Raw genomic sequence first — 24,157 nt, 5'->3', positions numbered from 1 at the left:
TCGTTTTATCAAGACATCCCATATTAGCGACAATTCTCTTAAGTGTTGCTGATAGCCGGCTAGCTAGCTAGCGCCGCTAGCTTAGCTAGCTAGCGCCCCTTCGTGAAAAACCACCCAGGCTTGGCTGATAGTGAGGTGGCTAAAATTTGTTTAATCGCCTGATCGCTCGGCAAGGGTCTGTGTCTTAGCTGGACTTACTTTTCGTTTATATGGGCCGATGATGCTGGTCGATGTGGAAAAAATAACTGAGTTGTTTGGTGGTGGAGCTACAACAGAGGGCAGCTATCCACCGGTGTGTGACAGAAAGGACATGCCGCGAACGAGACATACAAGGCGGTGAGGCTACCGCCGATCGTCCGGTGTTTGCTAACGCGGAGGTCAATCGTGGATCAGGGAAAGCGAAGGCAGGAGCGTGAGGTGAACTGAATTTCAGGTAAGAAGTTATGACCTGCACTCTATTTGGGTCAGATATAAACCGAGTTTAGGTGTAGTTTATTTAGCAGCAGTTCTCTTATGTGTTGCTGATAGCCGGCTAGCTAGCTAGTGCCGCTAGCATAGTTAGCTAGCACCGCTAGCGACCCTTCGTGAAAAAGCACCCAGGCTTGGCTTATATTGAGGCGGGTGAAACTCGTGTCAGCACCCGGTCGCTCGCCGACAGTATGTGTTTTAGCTGGACTTATTTTTCGTTTATATGGACCGATGATTTATTTATTTATTCATTTTAGTAACGGTATAAACAGTGAAAGGTGGTGGATTGGCCAGATGTAAACTTCAAATATCTGCTCGTGTTACCAAGACATCCCATATTAGCTCTGATGTTTTCGGTGCCTGCAAAGAGCTAGACAGGTAGCTAGCTAACCCGAGCTGGCTGTCTTTTTGACTCAGGGTCATAGCTGGACTTATTTTTCGTTTTTATGAGCCGATGAGGGTTTTTTTTAGTAACGGTACAAACAGTGAAAGGCGGTGGATTGTCCAGATGCTGGTCGATGTGGAAAAAATAACTGAGTTGTTTGGTAGTCGCTGACGCGGAGCTACAACCGAGGGCAGCTATCCACCGGTGTGTGTCAGAAAGAACATGCGGGGAACGAGGCGGCGAGGCGACCGCCGATCGACCGGTGGTAGATCGTGGATCAGGGAAACCGAAGGCAGGAGAAGCAGGCGGCTGCCGGTCGGAGCGTGAGGTGAACTGAATTTCAGGTAAGAAGTTATGACCTGCACTCTATTTGGGTCAGATATAAACCGAGTTTAGGTGTAGTTTATTTTCGTTGTGCTGACTTTTTACAATCAGTTATAATAACTCGTACTGCGTGGTAGCTAGCACGATGGAGTTTATGACAGCCTCCCCTGTCATTCTCTCGCCTGTTCAAACTTCAGTCATGAAACTGATCAATGATCGGCTTTTCTCTCTTGTTTGTTTATCACACTAAACAACAGCAGCACGTTTAAGCTTGATCAGCTGTTGTTAGAATTCATTTGATTTTAATTTCTAGTATCAGCTGATGTTTGCTGGAGCCACAGCTGTAGAAGCGGCTGGTCGAAACCAGGAGATGACCTTACTGAATCATCAGAGCTGAACTGGTGATGGAGAAACAGGTTTACCTTTTTTTTAGGTGACATGAATGAGTTGAAGGGAAGTTATGAACTGTTTCTGAGAGAAATAAACACCAAGCTCCTTTTTTTATTTAGCTGACAGCTGGTAACTGTGCAGGGGCGGATCTAGCAAAGCTTTTGCCAGGGGCCAGGTAGGGCATTAACAGAGAAAGGTGGACACAAAGATATACTTTTCTTTCTTACTCTCATACAGGGAGTGCAGAATTATTAGGCAAGTTGTATTTTTGAGGAATAATTTTATTATTGAACAACAACCATGTTCTCAATGAACCCAAAAAACACATTAATATCAAAGCTGAATGTTTTCGGAAGTAGTTTTTAGTTTGTGTTTAGTTTTAGCTATTTTAGGGGGATATCTGTGTGTGCAGGTGACTATTACTGTGCATAATTATTAGGCAACTTAACAAAAAACAAATATATACCCATTTCAATTATTTATTTTTACCAGTGAAACCAATATAACATCTCCACATTCACAAATATACATTTCTGACATTCAAAAACAAAACAAAAACTAATCAGCAACCAATATAGCCACCTTTCTTTGCAAGGACACTCAAAAGCCTGCCATCCATGGATTCTGTCAGTGTTTTGATCTGTTCACCATCAACATTGCGTGCAGCAGCAACCACAGCCTCCCAGACACTGTTCAGAGAGGTGTACTGTTTTCCCTCCTTGTAAATCTCACATTTGATGATGGACCACAGGTTCTCAATGGGGTTCAGATCAGGTGAACAAGGAGGCCATGTCATTAGTTTTTCTTCTTTTAAACCCTTTCTTGCCAGCCACGCTGTGGAGTACTTGGACGCGTGTGATGGAGCATTGTCCTGCATGAAAATCATGTTTTTCTTGAAGGATGCTGACTTCTTCCTGTACCACTGCTTGAAGAAGGTGTCTTCCAGAAACTGGCAGTAGGACTGGGAGTTGAGCTTGACTCCATCCTCAACCCGAAAAGGCCCCACAAGCTCATCTTTGATGATACCAGCCCAAACCAGTACTCCACCTCCACCTTGCTGGCGTCTGAGTGGGACTGGAGCTCTCTGCCCTTTACCAATCCAGCCACGGGCCCATCCATCTGGCCCATCAAGACTCACTCTCATTTCATCAGTCCATAAAACCTTAGAAAAATCAGTCTTGAGATATTTCTTGGCCCAGTCTTGACGTTTCAGCTTGTGTGTCTTGTTCAGTGGTGGTCGTCTTTCAGCCTTTCTTACCTTGGCCATGTCTCTGAGTATTGCACACCTTGTGCTTTTGGGCACTCCAGTGATGTTGCAGCTCTGAAATATGGCCAAACTGGTGGCAAGTGGCATCTTGGCAGCTGCACGCTTGACTTTTCTCAGTTCATGGGCAGTTATTTTGCGCCTTGGTTTTTCCACACGCTTCTTGCGACCCTGTTGACTATTTTGAATGAAACGCTTGATTGTTCGATGATCACGCTTCAGAAGCTTTGCAATTTTAAGACTGCTGCATGCCTCTGCAAGATATCTCACTATTTTTGACTTTTCTGAGCCTGTCAAGTCCTTCTTTTGACCCATTTTGCCAAAGGAAAGGAAGTTGCCTAATAATTATGCACACCTGATATAGGGTGTTGATGTCATTAGACCATACCCCTTCTCATTACAGAGATGCACATCACCTAATATGCTTAATTGGTAGTAGGCTTTCGAGCCTATACAGCTTGGAGTAAGACAACATGCATGAAGGGGATGATGTGGACAAAATACTCATTTGCCTAATAATTCTGCACTCCCTGTATAAAATATTTAGCTTTTATTAAATAGTTATCTGAATCTTACAACCAAAGTTTGTATAATAATACACAAGATTGGCTGTAGACCATTGTTCATCATTCAGAACACTGTGTAAAAATAACAAAAAACAAAAAGTGAATGCAAAAGTGCATAAATATTTATTTTACGTGTTTGATATGTGTGGCGGGGCGTGGTCTGCAGTGCCGCTGCAGGGGAGGTGGACCCACCTGAGGGGCATCTGCAATCACACCTCTCGGGCGTAGTCTGTGCTCTCTCGGCTGTTTTTTGGGTGTGTGTCGGGCTGTGAGTTGAAAATCTACAGCTGGCTGGGAGGGTACACCAACCATGTGTGAAAAGTGGTCCATAACGTACTGGTTCAAAGTGTGTTCGTGCAAACATTGTCGGGGTCTGCCGTGGTACAATGGGACTTCTGCTCATGAACCTCTGTGCACAGCGTCTGCAAATCGGGGCTGTACAAAGTGACCTCATCTTTACCCAAAACTGTAAGCTGTCATCTGTGAGGCGCGAGCGGTGTTTGTTTTTACCATAATTCATGGTGGAGAATGGCTGCTCTTCTGAGTTTTGCTGTCTGTAGCCGTATGAATGGAAAACTACACAGATTAGCAGCGGCATAGGCACACATAAAATTTCTTCTGAAATTTTCGCTTTCTAGTTTCAACATATTATTCTATATCAGTTTGACGATAGATGACTGAAGTTGTTGTTATAACATAGAATTACAAGTTAAAAACGTCCCAATTACACCAAAAAAAGCTAACTTGAAAACTCATGTCCAGCTAAATCAGCAACTTATGTGAACTTGACAATGTGGGTAAGTTGAGCACAGCAGGATTCAAAACTGCCTCACGTGACTGCTACCGAGGTGCATCATGGGGAATTGGCGGTTAACGACATGCTCACTTTACTTGGACGTTTTCTAATCGTCTTCTTTGGAATATGCTTTCAAGGTGAGTAACATTGGTTATAACTATAAGGAAAGAGAGCTACAAAAGTTGGAACATGTTTTGAATTTATGGCATGATGTGTGTTTTTCTCTTTTACCGAAATGTTTGCTTTAGCTAATGTAACTTTAGCCGACAAGGTCCAGCTTGTGTGTCATGACCAAACTTGACCTAATAAACTGACACATGGCCTTTTTTATGGGTTTAATGTGGCACTGACCAATTCACAAGTACTGTGCCGCTAGCTTTAAGGTTGTGCACTCAACCACTGTTGCGATATTAGCAAGCTAACTCAGCTAATTAATAAAGCTTATTTCATATTGTCTCTGTACTTGTAAATTTCTTTCAAGTTCACAGGCTGTTGTATTTTGGTGGAAGTTCATTTTGGCAATATTTCCAATAACTGACTGGGTTCAAAAAGAACTTTTTGGCAGGACTCCGATGCTTGTTGTCATCTGTTTACCCCTATGTAATCACTTAAGTTGTTATTAACTGCTGCATGCTAAGCTGCAAGAGTGCACTGAGGACTGAGACAAAATATGGTCTACAAACCAGCATTATATTAGTTTTTATCAGATAGTCCTCCAGTGTGTTTATTTTTTGCTTTAATTATATTGTGCAGTTATTTGTTACCCTGAAATGCTTTATGCTTAACAACAGCTCACTATTTTGACTTATTTTTGAACTCTTGTGATCAGTATGACTAGATTGTGTGAGTTTCCATACTAAAAGAGCTGTAGTGATAAAATAATTGGCATCAGAGACACTGATTTTTGGCATGGTATACTGCAAAGTTTTTTGTTTTTTTTTGCATAATTTACCTTTTAATTAAACTGCATTCTCTGTATTGTAACAAAACTAACATTGTTTATATGTCAGAAAATTAGCAAACATGAATAAATGGCGAAAACAATATAATTATAACATATATTTTTATTTTACTTATTTTAGGTCTGTGAAGACAAACTTGATGCTGGGGATTTATTTTTGTCAGTGGAGTCAAATGGTAAGTTACAATTTGTGCATTCTGTCATACTGGAAACACCACAGATTATATTGTAACTTAACAGCTCTGTAGAACAAATGATATAAAGATTGTAGTGTCAGGGTACTTCTTAAGAAGTAATATGGCACTATTGATGATCACATGCAGGTGGCATAAACTAAATATTCAGACGTGTTACCAACAAATGATTCATTAACAAAAGCAATGGAGCAGACTGTTTAGGTTCTTGTGGTTGTAATAACATCCATAACTGCAAGTTTGTCATTAATTTATTTTCACAGGTCTAGATGATCACATCTGTCTTTGTCATTTAAATGAGGTGGACTTGCAAACTTTGCGCTCTTTTGGGTAAATTGCTGTCCACTACATATACACAGAATGTGCACAGTATTTCAGATCTAAAAAGGGAGTATGTAATGGACTTTCTGGCTTTAATGTAAAAAGCCTGTTGTGTAACTTTAATGAGGCAGTTGGACTAAAACAGTATTGCTCATCAAGGTAAACATCTGAGGAATAAGGCAATTGTTACTTGTCCTTTTACTCAGTGTTCTTTTAATCGCACGTTTACTAAAGTTTTACATCACATAAGTCATTTTCACAATCATTCTACTTTAAAAGATTTCAAGACAGAGCTTATTGTTCTCTGAACTTCCTTGTTTGCTGAACGGCAGGTAAAGTGCATCTTTTTGTTTGTTTGCTTTTGTGTGTTTGTGTTTTCTCTAATGGGCCTCAGATGACTGTTTGCTTAAATTTGGGTCTCAAAAATCTTTTTTTTATTCTGCCTGTACTCTCCACCCCTCTTCTTCTATTGCTCAGGTTGAAGCAGAATTTGCCCGTCTTACATCTGTTGACCTGAAAGGGTTCCTTTTTGCTGTGCTTGACCATTATGGAGAGGTTCGTGGAGCTGTACAAAATCAAGAGCGGCATAGGAGGGCTAACTAGGCTCATAAGATGCTTCGGTGATGATGTAAGTGTTCAACTGCGAAATCTAATCCTTTGTTTAAGTTTTAGGTTATCCAGTTCAACTGATGAACTCATTGAAAGAAAGCTGATAAGGTCTGTCATCATATTTCACAACCGGACATTTAGTGTGGTAACTTTTACAGAATCTGTGTATATTGGTGGTAGGTTGGATATCATATTCTACTTGAATGTCCTGATAAGCCTGATTCAAAATCTCCAATGATAATCATATATTGATGGAATTATGTATCAAAAAGCTGTGAATTTGGAGCTGTCTACATGCTTCATAAACACTGTTTAAAAAGTGTTTTTGTTTTCTTTTTGACTTCTTTGACCAGAGCCCTACACAAAGGAAGAGGACAGAGGACCTCATTTTCTAAAGGAAGATCCCTCACACACTTTGAAGCCTGTGAAGGTTAGCATTGTTTCTTTTAGTAAATTTAATAATGACAGCACCACAGTGGATTTTAAATGAAACATGTGGCATCTATGAAACAATAGATGCCACATGATAACATGTGTACTTTTTCCTCACCAAATGTATTATTACAAGATCTTTGACACTGGATTTGGTCTGGGTTTCAGAGAAACTAACTGGCAAGCTAGCATTGATATTATTAGTGTCTTGTGTTTATTCATGTCTTCACCAGGGTCTTTGACATTTCGCTGCTGTACTGTTCACTTCAGCTTTACGTTTGATTTCTCACATTGTATATTGTAATGGCAGAGATATTAGGATATTTAAGGGGCTGCAGTGGCTGCTACAGCTGTGGGGGGCAATACTTTGGTGAAATGTCCTGGACCCTGGAAAAGAGACTGTGTAGACTGGGTAAGCAATTAAAGGTTACTGGCCGAGAGTCATTGGGCAGCTGGGTAAAGGTGGATGTTGATATTCAGTGCCAATTATGCAACCTGTTCAGCCATGTCTATATGCTCTTTTTTCATGCTGTTAATATAGGGGGAAAAAATAAACTTTAATCAATAAACTGATTAAAGAAGCATTGTCTATGGAGCCATAATCTGATCCTGTAGTGTAGCTGCAGTTTGCACATTTCATGTATTCTCAGCCAGATTTGGTTTAGAGCACAGCCAATATTTAGCATAAGTAGATTTAAATTCACACACTGGTGATGGCAAGCTACATTGTAGCCACAGCCGCCCTGGGGGGCACTGACAGAGGCGAGGCTGCCGGACACTGGCACCACCGGGCCCTCTGACCACCACCAGTAGGCAACAGGTGAAGTGTCTTGCCCAAGGACACAACGACTGAAACTGTCGGAGCCGGGGCTCGAACCGGCAACCTTCCAGTTATAAGACGAACTGTCAACTCTTGAGTCACGATTCAGTCATCCACCCATGTGTGTGAATGACTGAATGTGTAAAGCACTTTGGAGTCCTTAGGGGACTAGTAAAGCGCTATACAAATACTGGCCATTTACCATTTAAATTGAAAATTTTGTTTGAATTCTGCAATTGAAGACATGCTCAGTTATTTATGAACATGGTCTTTGTTTAAAGCAAGAAATGGATTTGTAACATGGGGGTACATGTCTCATTCTGAAAAAACTTTAACAACTAATAAGTGTTACCCAAAGCCAATCACCATCATCCAAAGCATCAGTATGGCTCTTCTTTGGAAAGACATGAATTGTTAAGCACAAGGGATATTGTGTAATTGTAATTGTGTAATTTTTTTTTTTTTTTTTTTTTGTCTTTGAACCCTTTTATAGCCGACAGGTATTGAAGACACGTTATCTAAGAGGATGAAAGTTGGCATTGCGATGGTGAAAGAAGAAGACATCATCGATGTGTTGGTTGTCCTTGAGGCGGCAGTAATCCTGTCTAACACACAGAAGGCCTCCACAGCAGCAACAGTGTCCTAGATCTGCGATGGCAGCTCCTTATGCAGCACACATGGAATTGTCCCTCAAAAAAAAACCAGTCTGCACACAACATGCAGAATGTTAGATGTCCACATTCCTTAAAAGTACTTATTCCTAATGTCCTTGGTTATTTTCAGATATTAAAATAAATACACTGGCATTACTGTGCATCACCCGCAGTTACAGCTACAGCACATTTACAGCACATGAACTGCGCATAACCACTTAGCTGGCCGCGGCTGAACTAGCAGGCCCAAGAAAGGAAAAAACACTAAACACTCATAATAAACAAAACCTGTCACAACATGGCAATATGAATACATCTTAAACATCCTTAAACAACATTTACTACTATTCTGACTGGTTAGTTATTTTTTTTTAGTGCACTGAACTGCAATAGCGGTGCTAAGTGAGCTAGGCTAACTCACCAGAATAGTTCAAAAAGTTCGAAGACACACTCCGACTCCTTCGAGGTAGGTACCCGTCTGTGGTTCACCGCTAACGGCAGCTCTCTCACAAATGTTAATTGAACTTCTTTTTTTTCCTCTTTCAACTGGAAAACTGTGCTTCGCGGCAGCATGGAGTTTTTCCTTGCCGTCTTTGCTCCTCTACACCACACCTTCACGCGCACGGAGCTGCAGGTGATGCCTTCAGGGCAAGCCCGGAAATTAAACTATCAGACGAGAAGTACGATGCATTCAAAGAACCCTGTACTCCTGATTGCTGTAAAACTTACCAGGGTTACATTCTCCCCCTCTAGACTGCATGAGTCCCAGCATGCATACCTGCCCCTACAGGTACAGACACGTGTGAAATAGCAGCCCCTAAAGCCTGAAAGAATGAACTGATGGCCAAGGTTAAAGGCTCCCCCAGCTCATCATAGGTGAGCTTCTGAGGCGGACGTTTCTCCCTAGCGGAACGCCTGACACTTATGTTCTCGGACTCTTGACTCTCAGATACTACATGGTCAGAGTCTGCAATTACAGGGTCTGTGGTGATGAGATCTGTGTTCTCTCCAACAGGTGAGATTTGTGTCATATCAGGTTCAGGAATATCAATGACAATATGGTCCGGGGTCCTACAGTGTGAAGTAGGATGTGTAACTGAACCACTGTTCTCAGAGCTAACAAGAGGAGTTCCTGGTTGAAGCTCGTGAGTAGGTCTCTCAGGTAAGTGTGCAGAACTTTGGGGCACAAAAGAAGGGGTGTCTGGGTTTAATTCCCTGGAAACTGGCTGAGGCTCATTTAAGCCTCCTTCCCTCTGCAGGAAAGGACTCTTCGTGATGATTTCTGGCACCCATGTATTAGGATACAGTTCATCTTCATCACTGTACGACTCGTCCTCCTGACAATCAGTGTCCCCTTGCGCGCCTTTTGTTGTTTTGCCCCTGAGTCTCATTTTTCTCGATGCATCAGTGGAGGAACTTTGCTCCTTGATCTTTGTTACAGGTAGGAACCCGCACGGCAAAAGAAGGTCTCTATGCAACGTACGGTGTGGCCCCTCCCCTGTCTCAGGTTTGACTACATAAACAGGACTGTTGCTAATCCGTCTGACAACAACATGGATTTTCTGTTCCCACCGATCTGCCAGTTTGTGTTTCCCCCTGATATTCACGTTTCTCACTAAGACCCTATCCCCTTCTAAGAGTTCAGCTGCCCTGACCTCCCTGTCAAACCTAGCCTTGTTCTTCTCTCCCATCTTCTTGGCATTTTTAGCAGCTAATGAGTAGCTCTCCTGTAGGCGTTGACGAAGGCCCTTGACATACTCTGAGTGGGTCTTGTGACTTGCCATATCAGGTTGGATTCCCAGGACAAGATCGATTGGCAGTCTGGGCTGCCTACCAAACATTAGTTCGTAAGGCGAATAGCCTGTTGTGCTGTTCCTCGTGCAATTGTATGCATGGACCAAAGGTTTGACAAAATCTCTCCAATGATATTTGTCTCTCTCTTCCAGGGTCCCTAGCATACCAAGGAGGGTCCGGTTAAACCGTTCCACTGGGTTTCCCCGGGGATGGTACGGGGTGGTACGGACTTTGTCTGCTCCTATCAGTGTGCAGAGTTCTCTGATCGTCTTAGACTCAAAGTCCCTGCCCTGGTCGCTGAGCAGACGACTGGGGAACCCGTAGTGAACAATAAAGTTCTTCCATAAAGCCTTTGCAACAGTTCTGGCTTTCTGATCCCTAGTCGGCACCGCCACAGCAAATTTTGTAAAGTGGTCGGTGATGACTAAAATGTTTCTTGTGTCTCTATCATCAGGCTCAAGGGATAGATAATCCATACAAAGAAGTTCAAGAGGATAAGTAGCAGAAATGTTCTCCAAAGGCGCGGCCCTCTGAGGCACAGCCTTCCTCCTGAAACAGCGTTCGCACTTTTTGCACTTCTCCTCAATGTCTCTGGCCATTCTCGGCCAGTAGAACCTGGCACGAGCAAGCTGAAGTGCACGCTCAGAACCAAGATGGCCAACATCATCATGCACTCCTTGCAGTGCCCTCTCTCTGAACTGTTCCGGTAAGACCAACTGATAGACCAGTTCGCCTCGCTCAGACCACTTCCTGTACAGGACACCATCCCTGAGTTCAAGCTTTTTCCACTCCCTGAGAAGAAGTTTGACATCGGAATGTTCAAGGTTTGTCTCCCTGAAACTGGGTTTTACAGCTCTCCTCACAAAGGTGATGACACGTGAGAGAGACGGATCATTATTTTGAGCATTACACCAGTCAGAGTTATCCATGGATGGTAAAGTGTCCTCACCAAAAACGTCAGGCACTATAGAAGGGTCGACAACAAGAGACTCTGCGATGACAGGCTGCTCTGAATGAGGGTGACGTTCATCTTTAACCATCACAAGATGACGTTGACATAACGCAGAGAACACCTCATGATCCATGTCATCTCCTGCTTCCATGAACCGTTTTTTCATGTCCTCTATTCTCTCTCTTTCTTTAGTGAAAGCTTCGTCCTCAAGAGGCGGACCTTGAGGTCGCCGGGATAACCCGTCTGCATCGCGGTTGGCCTGCCCTGCTCTGTACTTGATGGTAAACTGGTAAGTAGAAAGAGCGGCTAACCAGCGATGACCAGCAGCATCTAACTTCGCAGATGTCAAAACGTATGTGAGGGGGTTGTTGTCGGTAAGCACAGTGAAACTTGACCCATAAAGGAAATCACTGAACTTTTCACAAACGGCCCATTTTAAGGCCAAGAATTCGAGTTTGTGCGTGGGATAGTTTCTCTCGCTCTTGGAAAGACCTCGACTGGCGTACGCAACAACTCTGAGCTTCCCCTCCTGCTCTTGATAGAGCGCTGCCCCCAATCCATCGCGACAAGCGTCAGTATGTACAACATATGGTAGTTGTGGATTCGCAAAAGCAAGGATGGGCGCAGACGTCAATTTCTTGATCAGAGTTCTGAATGCATTCTCACACTCGGAAGTCCACTCCTCACCGAGCGGTGCATTAGGGCTCACAAGAGGCGTGAAGCGCTCCCTCTTGTACACTTTGCCCCTTTTCTTTGGTGGACAGTAGCCTGCTGTCAGGCTATTAAGAGGTTTGGCTATCTGGGAATATCCTTCGACAAACCGCCGATAATACCCAGCGAAGCCTAAGAAACATTTAAGCTCTTTCCTATTTGAAGGACGAGGCCATTCTCTCAAGGCGGATATCTTGTCAGGGTCAGTATGAACTCCTCGTGCATCAACGACATGACCAAGGTACTTCACTGATGCCTTAAAGAAGTGACATTTTTCCGGAGAAAGCTTTAGACCGAAATCTTTAAGACGATTCAGCACTTTCATGAGTCGTGCTTCATGTTCTTCCAGTGTGTCCGAAAAGACAATCAAGTCGTCCAGAAACACCAATACCTCATTGAGATGCAAGTCACCGACACACCTTTCCATGAGGCGCTGAAAAGTGCTTGGCGCATTCGTGACACCCTGAGGCATGCGATTGAATTCAAAGAAGCCGAGGGGACACGTGAAAGCGGTTTTAGGCTTGTCTTCTTCGGCCATCTCAACCTGGTAATAACCAGATTTAAGGTCCATGACGGAGAACCATTTAGCACCGCTAAGGGCAGCAAAGGTCTCCTCAATGTTCGGAAGAGCGTATGCATCTCTGATGGTTCGAGCATTTAGCTTCCTGTAGTCGATGCATAGCCTGATAGAACCATTCTTTTTCCGGACCAAGACCACTGGGGATGCAAAAGGGCTCTGTGACTCTTTAATGATTCCTGCATCGAGCAGTTCTTTAAGATGCTGCTTGACTGCCTCCCTGTCACTGGGATGAATAGGCCTTGGCCTCTCCTTAAAAGGAGTCTCGTCATGTAGCCTGATGTGATGTTTCACTGCAGTGGTGTGACCATATGACAGGTCATCCACAGCAAAGACTTCTGGAATAGATCTAAGCTTGGTGATGATACGATCTTTCCATTGTTCAGATATTGGTGAATCATCAAGATTGAACTTGAGGTTGTCACTGTCAGGCTTATTGTGGTGAGAGTCACCTTGCACTGGTCCAAGCGGTGTGACCTGCTGAGCTGCACATATTTGAGCAATGATGCATTTTGGCTGCAGCGTAACATCATGGTCACTAAGATTACGCAGGATGACCGGGACCTTGCAGCTAGACTTAAATGGAATGTCCATCAGAGCAGCTTCAAGGAACACGCCACCTGGCAACCTGTGATCTTCATTGGGTTCAAGCACAAATGTGGTCTGACTGTTCTTCTTCAACCTGACATCACCTGTGATGCAGCACTTTTGCTTTGCAGGGATGGTGATGGGGTTTCCACCATGCAACCTGACAGGATGAGCATGGTTGTTGAGGTCATGGATCTGGGCAATATGCTGGAAGATCACTGCGAAGTCTCTAGAGAAGAGTTTGCAAACAACCTCTGGACCATCTCGTTCAAGTACTTGTTCATAGAGTCGTAGTAACACATTGGTACCAATCAACAGGGGGGTCCTGCTGTTGAACTGACACTCTGGTACCACAAGTGCTAACACAACTAGCTCCTCTTCCCTGCCAGGAACGGACAGCGGAAAAGTGACACGCGCTTCTATGTAGCCAAGATAGGGGACCTGCTGTCCACCTGCTCCCTCGATTTCAAGAAGGGCATGAATTGGATGTATAGGTAAGTGAGACAGATGGTTCTTATGGAAACACTCGGACACTGTTGTAACTTGTGAGCCGGTGTCCATGATGGACTCACACTGTACACCCTCAAAGAAGACAGAAGCTGCACAACGAGGACCTACAAGCCCTGCAGGTATAGATCGCTCTGTGCAACGGGAGGTTTCAGTCATTGTGTGGGTTATAACTTTCTTTTGTGTACCAGCACCATCAACTGATCTGTTGGGACAGGGGTTATCATCAACTGCAGCTCCTGGACGTCCCACAACAGGAGCTGCTACTAGTTTAAAGTGAATGGGGAAGCAGCCTGCTGAGCAAAAAACTTATCCTGCCTCTCCCTGAGTTCTGCATTTTTCTTGCGAACCAGTGTGGGGTTGGGTTCATTTGGGCAATGCGCAGCAATGTGGTTGTCTTCCCCACACTTAAAACAAAACCACGGCCTCGGCATTCCAGGCACCTTAAGGCCCCTCTTCATGTTACTACTACTGATTGCAAAGCAGTCGGTCTTTTGAGTACTCTCTCTCTGATTTTGTGCTAGCTTTTCAACTTGCTTTGTCAGTTCAGCTATCTTCTTCTCGATGTTAGAGGTTTCATCTTGCTTTGCTTTTATCACTAGGGGAGGATTACTATCATGAGTGAGGCTTGGTGGCTTTTTGTTTAGCTTTTCCAGCTGTTTAGTTAGCTCATTTACCTTCTTTTCAAGCTTTGATGTCTCATTCGGCTTTATGTTGGGCAGTGGGACAGGCTCACAGTCATAAGAGGGCATATCAAAAACATGGTGGGCATACATGTTAGCTTTCGAAGCACCTAAATGCTTTTTCATCCTATCTAGCTTTGTGGAACGGCGGTCTTCCTCAGTTCTCAGCATGAGGAGGAATTCTGGAAATGTTGGTGGATTTCCCTTTTTGCACTCTAACTGTAAGCCGATGATGATGCTCTGATCCCAACAGCCCCTACAAAACTGTCTGAGCAAAAGATCATTGGAATTTTCAGCTGAGGCTCCCCCTCTAGAAATTGCTCTTGTGAGGATGCTATGGAGCCTGTTCAAGTATGCTGATGGCTTCTCTCCAATATCTTGGTTAGAGCCGAGAAATGCCGCAAACAACTCCTCTCCATCCTCCACAACACCAAAAGCAGAGTCAAGTTGAGAGATGTAGATGCTTGGTGGTGAAGAGATACCAAGAGGCTTCACAACGTCAGCTGCTGGACTCAGCAAGCTCTCAAGAATCCTTCTCACCTTGTGAGCATCATTCAAAGAAGGCTCGTTAAGGAGAAGATCAACTTGGGTGCGCCATGTTTCGTAGTCCACCTCACCGTTTGGCCTTGGCATCCGCCCAGAGAAGGTGCGCAACCTTATTTGTGGGGACGGTGAAGTGGTGGACTCACTTCGGATGACATGCTCCACAATCACTTTCTGGATCTGGGGGGGATTAAAAATATCCTCACTGATGTGGACTGGGCTCGTTGGTAAACTAGCAGATGCACTATGAGCATGTGTGGGCTCTGCAGGCTCATTTTGATCATTGTTAGGTGTGTTAGCATTTTGAGCTGCATAGGGCTGTGTAGCACTACTGTGTACGTCATGTGATGTGCTCTGGTTCCCCTGCAGTTCCTCCTGAAGCACACTCAAGAAACCTTTCCTGCCGCTGCCTGCGACAGACTTTAGTTCGTCCAGGTATCTGTGCGCTATCTCCCTCCACACAGCTTCCTGACAGACCTCTCTAATGGTCCTCACAAACCACAACACAGCGGGGTCCTTTGGACTTGGCACGGTACCCAAGGTAATGGGGTCGATTCTAGAGATAGACCTATCAGATGCATACTGGATCAGGGCTCTACCCTCTGGTTGTCCTGATTCGTCAGGGATCCTGACTAGTTTAGAAATGTCTCCATTAACTTTGAACACAGCAGTTATTTCTTCATCTGTGTATTCTGGTCCTATACCTGTTACATACAGGGTGTTCTGACCATTAACCTCAAAACGGTTGCAAATATCCATACCTGACTCAGTGGAATGAATGTCAAAATCTTAAACGTGCGTAGTGTGGGGTGGAAGATCAGAAAGCTACTTTTAACCAATCTCCTGGCTGGTTCGCCACTTTTTATGTAACCTGGACGTGTGTCCCTCTATCTATAAAGAGATGATCTATACAGCTCGCCCAAGTGCAATGTCTACAATATCTGAATCTAGGTTTGGGAAGGAGATTGGCGGTAGCAACTCTGTGAGAGCAATAAGACTTCCAACCCACATAACACGCACGACCACAGGTTGGTGAAACAAGGCTTGCTTTATATATATATTTTCCTTGGATCAGTTCCCTTTGCTCATCCTCAACATAGGGATACCTTCAAATGCAGTAAACATCTCAAATGCATCACAAGAATAATTGAAACAATCAAAACAGATGTAAGACAAGGAAAGAAAACACAATATTTCAACACCCCCAAAGAAAAGAAAATGTGGTACCACTAGACTTTTACTGGTTGTCAACCATCAGTTTTTATGATATCAGTTTCATTTAGTTACCAGTCTATTTGGGTTTGAGAACAAAAAACAACCTGAGTTCCAGGCGGAAAAAAGTAGCAAAAGAAAATGGTAAAGTATCTCTCAGGTGGACTTCCTTTTGTTTTTTCCTACCGCCCTCCTGGTACGGCAGGCATCAACGAGTCGCGTCCTGACACACAGAAGGCCTCCACAGCAGCAACAGTGTCCTAGATCTGCGATGGCAGCTCCTTATGCAGCACACATGGAATTGTCCCTCAAAAAAAAACCAGTCTGCACACAACATGCAGAATGTTAGATGTCCACATTCCTTAAAAGTACTTATTCCTAATGTCCTTGGTTATTTTCAGATATTAAAATAAATACACTGGCATTACTGTGCATCACCCGCAGTTACAGCTACAGCACATTTACAGCACATGAACTGCGCATAACCACTTAGCTGGCCGCGGCTGAACTAGCAGGCCCAAGAAAGGAAAAAACACTAAACACTCATAATAAACAAAACCTGTCACAACATGGCAATATGAATACATCTTAAACATCCTTAAACAACATTTACTACTATTCTGACTGGTTAGTTATTTTTTTTTAGTGCACTGAACTGCAATAGCGGTGCTAAGTGAGCTAGGCTAACTCACCAGAATAGTTCAAAAAGTTCGAAGACACACTCCGACTCCTTCGAGGTAGGTACCCGTCTGTGGTTCACCGCTAACGGCAGCTCTCTCACAAATGTTAATTGAACTTCTTTTTTTTCCTCTTTCAACTGGAAAACTGTGCTTCGCGGCAGCATGGAGTTTTTCCTTGCCGTCTTTGCTCCTCTACACCACACCTTCACGCGCACGGAGCTGCAGGTGATGCCTTCAGGGCAAGCCCGGAAATTAAACTATCAGACGAGAAGTACGATGCATTCAAAGAACCCTGTACTCCTGATTGCTGTAAAACTTACCAGGGTTACATTAAGGACAGTTTTTATTTTACTGTTTGTTTTTTTATTCTTGCAAGTTCTCATTCTCACTTTTGTATGTCACCAAATGACTACACTTTACATTCCAGATTAGACAATTACTCATTTGTTCATGGTTTAAGAAACTTATGTGAACAACAATATAATGGTGGACTCTGCAGATGCTTATCTCATGCAAGTCAGTAGTTTTTCCTTTGTTTTGCAATTGAGCAGACTCAAACTAAAGTTTCTGAAATATCCATCTTATCAAATGTTTCAGAAGCATGCACTCATTTTCAGAGATATTGGTTCTGTGGAATTTGTTGCAATTGTAAACGAAGACAAATACAAGAGTTTGATGTCTTAGTTGTTATAAACTGATCTTTACTATCACTTATCAAAGGTTTTGTACTATTTTAATATTTCAAGTTTTATGCTAACAGGTGTGACTGAGCACAATGAAGTTTAAAAATTTTGCAAATGTAAAGAATAACTTTTCTAAAATAGCAAATGTCCCGTTGATACATTACATTAATGCAGACTTTATGTTGTTACTTCACAAGAATCACTACTGCTCCTAGAGTATTGGTCAGAATTTAATCTTCACCCAAACTGGGCTCAAGACCAAGTTCAAATTTATTGTTTCACAGGGAGGAACCTTTGAGTTTTGATGGATTGTGAGAAAGATGAGCTACGTCACTGATTTTTCTGTTTCTCAGATGACTAAGATGGCACAATAAATGGTGAATGTTGGGTGCTCATTAGTAATTGTCTTGTCATGTTCTTAAAACAAACTTTCTGTATGAAATGATCAGATAGACTTTAATGGAATCTGTGGGGTTTAATTTTTTTTTCTGTAAACAACAGAAAATTAATTTAAAGGAATGTAGATATTTAAACCTGAGATCTAAGATAAACCTAACAGGTAGTTTTGCTGAAATGGATGTTAGAAAGCTAAAAAGAACAACAAAAAAAACTTAAGATGTTTAATACACATTTTTCTTTACATCCAGTCAATCAACTCTGATAATTAAAATGAAACTGATTTACAAGTTCACTCAGCTACCTTAAGGAGCTCAGTTAATTAATAAACTTAAATCAATTTAGCTAACAGATTATGTTAGTTAAGCTAAAATAGATTCCTAAGTTAAAAGAACTACTAAAGTATTTGAATTAACTAAAAAACCCAAGTCAACTGAACTAGGACAAGAGCAGTGTTGGGTAAGTTACTTTAAATTAGTAACTTAGTTACATTACTAGTTACTTCTCTAAAAAAGTAACTCAGTTACTTCAAGTTACTCGTTACTTTCAAAGTAACTAGTTACTAGGGAAAGTAACTTTGGTTTTACTCAGAATTCTCTTGTTTATGTGTTGCTTCTGTAACTGGATACCCAGCAAGATTGCCAGTCTTCTAGCTTGCTTACTTGCCACAAGTGCACTGTGCCACCTACCAATAGAAAGGAAAAAATAATGTGCACATTTCCACGAGAGAAATCCCACGCCTGGACCGTCGTTGACCGCCGCCATGATTCTAGCCTGCTTTTTACATCCAACACAAAAACTGCAGTCGTGGTGCTTTTGATTGTACTCAGAACTTGGAAATTCTGCCTTCTGATTAGGAAGGTGTAGGTAACACCAGACTGCAGATGAGCTGCATACAGAGCTGGACTGGGACAAAACAATCGTCCCGGGCATTTTGACTAGAGACCGGCCCACCATTATAGGAAAAATCATAAAGCCTTTGAATGAAAACAAACACTGTTGTGACAGTGATGTACACTGTTCTGATGGTATATATGTATCAATCTATCAATTGTTTGTTGTAAGACTCAGATAATTATTTTTTTTTAAAGCGAGACATTTTAAATGAGAATAATAAAGAAAAGTATTTCCTTGTCCCCCCCTTTCCCTGTTAATGCCCTACCTGGCCCCCTGGCAACACTTTGCTAGACCCGCCCCTGCACAGTTACCAGCTGTCAGCTACGTAGAAAAGGATCCTGGTGTTATTTGTCTCCCAGAAACAGTTCATAACTTCCCTTCAACTCATTCATGTCACCTAAAAGGTAAACCTGTTTCTCCATCACCTGTTCAGCTCTGATGATTCAGTAAGGACATCTCCTGGTTTCATCTGCATGTTTCCCTCTCACCAGATAACGAAACCGATATCATGACCAGCAGCTTTACAGCTGTGGCTCCAGCAAACATCAGCTGATACTAGAAATTAATATTAAATAAATTCTAACAACAGCTGATCAAGCTTAACACTAGGTTTACTATCCTGCGCAAATTTGCGTAACTTCCCTAAACCCAATACCCCCTAGAATTACTGGCTTTTTTATTTTCTGGTGCAAGTCCCGAGGTGTTAAGCACCCCTGCTGAGATTTTCACAGGTCGTCAGCTTGTTTCTCCTACAGCTTTTGTTGTGCAAACCACCCATTGTCCTTGAGGCCTGGCACATTTGCATTTGCTCACTCAGAGTTGCTCAGATCCAAGGCAGGCCAAACCTCTGTGTTACAACTTTCAGAAATGCCTGATAGAAATGCTTCAACTTACTCATGAGATTTTGACCACATTTTTTGCGGAAGTCACAACTATACTGAATGCACGACCGTTGTTGCCAGCTGCAAGAAATGCTTGGTAGGGAACAGCTGTTCCCTACCAAGGTTCATTTCAAAGTTTGAAAGACTTTGAAATAAAACAGACTTGTGTACCCATATATTGTGAATGTCTGTCTTTTGTATGTAGGTTGTAACACAGAGGTTTGGCCTGCCTTGGATCTGAGTAAACAAATGCCAATGTTGCACAAACACACACACACACACACACACACACACACACACACACACACACACACACACACACACACACACACACACACACAGCAAATCTGCATTTATTTGTCCCACAAGTGGAAAATCTGCATTGTCATTGCAAAAAAGTGGACAGAGCAAGGTATAGAAAGTGCACTATACAAACATTATATATATATATATATATATAATATATATATATATACATACATACATACATAGTTATACACACAGACACATCTATATCATATATACACACACACACACATATATATATATATATGTATGTGTGTGTGTATACATGATATAGATGTGTCTGTGTGTATAACTAGACTTTATGCATATTATATAAGGTGTGGCTATATAAATATATAAATATATGTACAACTCTGTGTATATATGTTTATGGACAGGCATGCAGGCAGGTAAGGAAGGAAAGCAGCCTTGCAGGGAAGGAAAAACTTGAATCTCTCAGGGGTTGGGGGAGGGTGTGTTTGCACAACAAAAGCAGGAGAACAATGGAGCTGAAGACCTGTGAAAATCTCAGCGGGGTGCCAAGAGGTGTTAAGGTCGGGGGGAATTTACGCAAATCTGCGCAGGCCAGTAAATCTAGTAGTAGGGACTTGCACCAGGGAAAAAAGGCTCAGTAATTCTAGTGTTAAACGTGCTGCTGTTGTTTAACGCGACATCCGCTGGTTTCCTCTTTCTGGCGCAAAGTGGGCGATAAATAAACAAGAGAGAAAAGCCGATCAGCTGATCATTGATCAGTTTCGTGATTGAAGTAGAAACAGGAGAGAATGAGAGAAGAAGAGGCAGCTGTGCAGCTTCAGCTTTGTGTCTTTTTCATTGTAGCTGAAGTCCGGGACAAACTGTGTTCCTTTTCACCTCAGTACGAAACGCGTAATATTTTCTCTGAATACGAGACGATTCTGTTTTTTACGGGACGGTTGGCAATTCTAATAATTATGAACAAAATAAAGTTCAACATCAGTAACATAGCACCCACCCAGCTGTATAGAAACTCCGTCATGCTAGCTAGCACGCAGTACGAAAATGTCAGCATACCGAAAATAAACTCCACCTAAACTTGGTTTATATCTGACTCCGATAGACTGCAGGTCATAACTTCTTACCTGAAGTTCAGTTCACCTGACACGCGGACCGGCGGCTGCTTCGGGTCTCTGCTCTTGCCTCCCTTTTCCTTCATCCACCTGCTGGCCTCCACCACTTGCTAATGTTATTGAATCTGTGGAAGCTCCGCGATATCCACCACACGAAGTAACGAGTAACGAGCCTATCTAAATCCCAGTAACGAGTAACGCGTTCCTGGTTTTGGCATAATAACTAGTTACCGTGCTCGTTACCACAATAATAACGTAGTTACTGTAACGCGTTACTTAATAACGCGTTAGTCCCAACACTGGACAAGAGTTTAAACAATAGATTATTTTAATTTAGCTGAAAGGGTTTTCCCAAGTAAAAATGACAATTAAAGGAGTTGAACTGACTAACAAATCTCAGTCAACTAAACTAAGACGAAAGTTTAGACAACATGTGATTTTTCATTAAGATAACAATTGGTTGTGTTATAAGAACAAACTCTATTTCTTGACTTAACTTAAAATTTTAAGGCAGCCCTGTACCTGATATTTTTAAGTTGAAACAACAAGTTATATTTTACAGTGTGGGATATGCCTGGTACACCTCACCCAGGAGTCCTCCTTGTCAGATGCCCAAACGCTGCCTCACACTAACTGCTCCAGTGTGAGCTTGACTCCACCACCTGATGAAAACAGCTGAACCACATCATCCACAAAAAAGCAGAGATGAGATTCTGAGGCTACCAAAGTAAAAGCCTTCTGCCACTTGGCTCTGCCTAGAAGGAGGGTAGACCCATGTCTCCTCCTGTCACTTACCATCAGTAGAGGGTTACTGAAACCATCCATGCATTCATTCTCTGCTGCTTATCCTTTTCAGGGTCGCGGGGGGCTGGAGGCTATCCCAGCTGTCTGGAGGCGAGAGGCAGGGTACACACCCTGGACAGGTCACCACTGTGTCGCAGAGTTACTGAAACCCCATTCTAATAATCAGAATATGCATTTTTTTCTAGATTTATTTATTTATTTAACTTTGAAGTTTTAGAAATAAATGGTGTATGTATGCTGTGATGACACCCACCAGGTGGCATCAGTGCATCGCTTTTGTTTAAATTTCATCATTCTCTTTCAGTGCATATTGCAAATGTTTTAATGCCAACTTCTGTAAATTCAGTGAAGCCACATGTAACTGTGGTTCATAAAGTTGCTATATACACTCTTTTTCTTCTTCTTAGAAAGGTTGTATGACGTGACCTAAATATGACACGCCACGCTAGGCAACACCTTGAATTCTGTACCAATCCAATCTGAAAATTAATCTGAAAATTGCTTTTTGTTTTTTAAGGTCCAAAGTTCAGTTCTATACAGGATTTCTGATTTTCACGAGCCATAATCACTGAAATGAAATGAAACACATGGAACATTTCACTTAACTTCTAATGAATATAAACAATAGAAATGGCTATTTCATTTTAATTAACGTTAATAAAAAACAGAATGTTTTTTTGATGTACACATTTTAAACGTTGGACAGCTGCATTGCCATCATATATTTTTATGACTTTATCATCAGGTTTAATCCAATTAAGGGATTAAAGGGCGATCGGGGCTCAAGAGTTTGGAGCTTGCCTTGAAATCAGAAGGTTGCCGGTTCGAGCCCCGGCTCGGACAGTCTCAGTCATTGTGTCCTTGGGCAAGACACTTCACCTACCGCCTACTGGTGTTGGCCAGAAGGGCCGATGGCGCGATATGGCAGCCTCGCTTCTGTCAGCCTGCCCCAGGGCAGCTGTGGTTACAACTGTAGCTTGCCTCCACCAGTGTGTGAATGGGTGGATGACTGGATGTGTAAAGCGCTTTGGGGTCCCTAGGCGGGACTAGTAAAGCGCTATACAAATACAGACCATTTAAATATAATAGCTGGCATTGTTTTAGAACACCTCCTGGCAGCCATAATGATTTGTGGTACTAATACACAATCAAACTGTGACTAAAATGAAATGAAAAAAAAAAGAAGAATTGTTCTCTGCTATGAATCCTAAAGGCAGCACCAACACTCTTAAACTTGTTTTGTTTAATCACATGGAGATTAACAGATGATCTGAGTGCAGCTGTTTAAAACCAAACAAATATAGCAATCTACACAGGCTGTGGAAAAACTGACTAACGTGACCTTGAAGTATCTGTATAGCCATGCCTTTTCCATTCCAAGCCATAACCTGCTGATATAGTTGGAACATTTATAAACAACCCACAGCTGAATCATGAGTTACTGCTATGAACTATGACTGTTTGATTTGGCTTCATTCACAGAAGGCTTTAAGAAACGCAGGAGTTACGCTGGGTCACCTTTACAGCCAGAAGATACATATGATACATGTGATACATGAGATTAAATAGATATATTTACATATAACTAATCTCACTGTAAGTTATCCCCACCTACTTATGTTAACTGTGAGAATGGTTAAAGCACAGGCAGAGGAGGACTGGCAGTAATAATCTTTCCCTGAAGCTTAATAATCAACCAAAGACATAGTTGATTTATAATTTATTTAAAAGCCGTAGTCGGAGCCTTTCACACTCAAGCTGGGGGAACATTTTTTTCTTTGAGTTCTTATTTCATTTCTCAGACTTTTCATATGATTTAGTGCCCAGGTCAGATAAAATAATTTAAGTGGTGTTTTTAACTTTAATGTACATGTTTAAAAGAGCAAAGTCAGTGCAGCACTTAATTTATTAGTAGACTCATTTGGTTTCTCTCAAACTGTAAATGAGTGGCAATGATGTTTAAGCCAATAAAGGGTGTAATGAGGTGGAAGGTGCACTTTGAATCTTTACCTTACAATATAAATGACAAGGTGTTCTGTGGTTTGTTACCAGTCTGTTTGTTCAGTCATTGATTGGAGGAAAATTTTACTGATGCGGAATCTAAAATAAGAAGTTTTATGTCCAGTTTAACTATTCTCTTTGAAAGCCCGGCCCAGACAACAGCATGGATCCCTTTCTTCTCTGTTAGCACTGTTTGCACCGTGCTGACATGCCCTGAACTGTTGTTCTTGCTGAAGTTCCTGCTGTTGGAAACCTAACCTTTTCAACTTTTCTAAACAAAGCTGAATTGTGCTGCTGGCACAGTATCTTAAGTATGACAGGAGAAGTAATTCAGTTTTGAAAGATTTACTTGTAAATGATCAAAACTATATAGTCACATAGGCACTAAAAACACTTAAAGCCACAACTAACGCTTTCCGCCTTGGTTGCACACACGTCACTTAAATACGCATACACTTTTCTTTTTATATCCTATTTTTCACAAGCAAGAAGTAGAAACTAATTATGAAAATTGTACAAAACCTAAATTAAACTGTGTTCTTGTATTGTGGAGCTTACACTTAGCTTATCTTGAAGATCTCCTAATATCAAATCACCCCAAAGGAGCACTTCACTCTGAGGCTGCAGGCTTGTTGTTCGTAGAGCATTTAAAAGTAGAATGGGAGGCAGAGCCT

This window comes from Oreochromis niloticus, linkage group LG11, assembly GCF_001858045.2.
Source record: "Oreochromis niloticus isolate F11D_XX linkage group LG11, O_niloticus_UMD_NMBU, whole genome shotgun sequence".
NCBI classification, from domain to species: Eukaryota; Metazoa; Chordata; class Actinopteri; order Cichliformes; family Cichlidae; genus Oreochromis; species Oreochromis niloticus.
The sequence above is the reverse complement of the archived record's forward strand: the minus strand, read 5'-3'. Positions refer to the sequence as shown.